Raw genomic sequence first — 2604 nt, 5'->3', positions numbered from 1 at the left:
TATGGGGGGGACTTGTTTGTGCAGCTCAGCAGACACTGGCCATTGCACATGTGCAGCCCAGCAATACGCCTCGCAGTCATCTGCAGCATTAGGTGGTGCTGGCAGAACGGTGCTGTCCACAACCCGAGTTAAGGTAGGAAGACGCCGAACTCGCTCCTTCTCTGACACAGAGATTTCAAGCGAGCAGGGCGGCACTGCTGGAGGCGAATCTCCGGGAGGCACCGCACTAACGCTAACAGGAATGTATCTCAGCGGAGGGTGGGCAGGATTAGAGTTCTGCTCAGAGGAACCTGCTACAGCCATTACAACTCCACATAAACAATAATTAAGTGAGCAACAGCCAAGGAGCTGCACTGCATCCTCTGGGAGGACCACGCTTCACTTCTGGAGGAGCTTCCAAGTATTTGCAGAGCTGCGTTAAGACCCGGCACAGGAAACATCCGTATCTCAGGGCTCTCACAACACCATCTTGCTTTAAAAAGCTCAGATTCCCTCTGAACCTCAGTACGAGATCCTTCTAGCTGATTAGATAGGGAACAATCGTGCGCCTAGCTCCTTCCCACAGAAAATCTTTTGTCTCAGTGCTGAAAAGGGTGAACGCATCTTGCGGGCCACTTCAGACCTCACGGTGAGAAACCATCCTTACAACCCACGTCAGTTCCCAAAGCACTAATTTCTGCTGGTGATTAACCTGTTGCCAGTGCCTGGGTACGCCACGTGCTGTCTCCCAGAGCTGCTGGGGAGGCTGGTTACATGGACTGTAGAACATCCCTGCAAACCATTCAGCAGAGAAAGGCTCTTCCAACCCACCCCCTCACTGGCAGAACACATCACCCATTGGTGGGAATGGGCATCAGCCGCCAGGCGGTGGTTTTGAGTTCAGTGCATTGTCTTCGTCATGGATGCACCAAGACAGGAGTTTCTGCAATATCTCCACCAAGAGTGGCCACCCCACACCCTGACCCACCACCCATCCCATGCCACCCAACACCTGACATCACCCCATGTGGAGTGCAGACTCCAAAGAATCTCCTCTTGCCCGGGCAAACCCTGTCACAGAATGACGGTTCAGATCTGGCCAGGTTCCCACTATGAAAAATATCTCCTCACCTTGGAGTAGGGACCTGCTGGTCAGTTTTAGCCAAATATTTATTAGCAGCATTAGAGAAATACATGTTGAAAAAAAAAAAAAGTCAGCAAAAGCTTGTTTTCAGTCACAATCTGTCTAGGGATCAGTGCTAGTGCAGCTCATCGCGCGTCTCAGTGAACCTCTGACTGGGTTGGGACTCGGATTTCATTTCAGCAAACACCAGAGAGCCTGCGGTTTCGGGTGAAATCCCTTCCCCTTTCCCCTTACTTCAAAAAGCAAAGGCTCCAGCAGGGAAACGGGACACCTCGGAAAGCACTGGATGCTGAGGACACCCTTCACCCAGACCTAGTTTAGCCACGTCCTGCTGTCCCTAACGAGTTGAAGGCACCTGTGCAAAGGTTGTCACTGCCTCTCTCCAGGTGTCAATGGGGACTAATTTTGACCTTATTAGAGGAGATTGTGAAGATTAGTTGGTATTAGTGAAACGTTCTGAAGACGAGCACCACTGATTACACAAGGACTAATCAGAACCTGTTGATTCCTCCTGCTCAAGAGGCTACAGCACAGCAGCGCTAATTAGCAGGATCAGCCCAGCGAGCCTGGGTGCATCGTCACCCCCCGCTCCGAGCTTGCGCCGTGCTGCACGGCAGCCCCCGGCATCCGCATGAAGCAGCAGCACAAATTCTTTAGCAACAGAGGTGTAAGATTGCACATTTCTTTCACAGAAGGCGTGAACACAAGAACGCCCACCACGACATCGGCTGCCCTTCTCATGGCAGGCTGCTCCCGTCTCACACTTCACGGGAAACTGCTGCAAGCGGGGATAGATGCAGCTGGATGTTCTACACCTACCCGTGCTGGAAACAACTGCTGAAGGTGACCTTGATCACTCCCAGAGTGCAGGTTTGGACATGGAAACTTCTCTGTTCGAAGAACCTAGAAAATGGAAAGCCTGCCGCCTTCACCACTGCCTCCAACGCTGAGAGAACCTCCTCGGCAACGCCCAGTTTCAGTCCACGCTCCTCTGCCCTTGGCTGAGGAACGGCGTAAGGCTGCCTGGTCCAGGTACCACAATAGTGCAGGCACGAAGGAGCAGCAAAACCACTTTTCCAGCTTTTTTCTTCTCCAGCATGCATTCACCAACCCTGTACAGAAGCCGGGGAGCAGCGTTAGGCAGGAGACTCCTCCAAGCCTTCCCCAGTGGCGTTAATCAGACAAGTACAAACTTAGCTACGCACAGAAACAAGAACAGGAAAAGGGGGATCACGGATCCGCTTTCTGCCTGCAGTCCCTCCTCACCTGTGAGCTGCACCAGCCCCAGCGCCCTCCTCACCCTCAGCACATCCTCGCACGGCAGGCTGGGAGATGGGGGCTCAGAGGTACCAAGAGGTTTCTCAGTGTTCACACAGCAGAGCAAGGAGATGGACAGGAGCACACACAAGGCAGAAGCCATTTCCAGAGGAACACACTTTAAATCCGCCCAAGTCAATGCGAATTTAACAGGAATTTAACCT

Source organism: Buceros rhinoceros, unplaced genomic scaffold, assembly GCF_000710305.1.
Source record: "Buceros rhinoceros silvestris isolate BGI_N320 unplaced genomic scaffold, ASM71030v1 scaffold3555, whole genome shotgun sequence".
In the NCBI taxonomy this organism is placed as follows: domain Eukaryota; kingdom Metazoa; phylum Chordata; class Aves; order Bucerotiformes; family Bucerotidae; genus Buceros; species Buceros rhinoceros.
The sequence above is the reverse complement of the archived record's forward strand: the minus strand, read 5'-3'. Positions refer to the sequence as shown.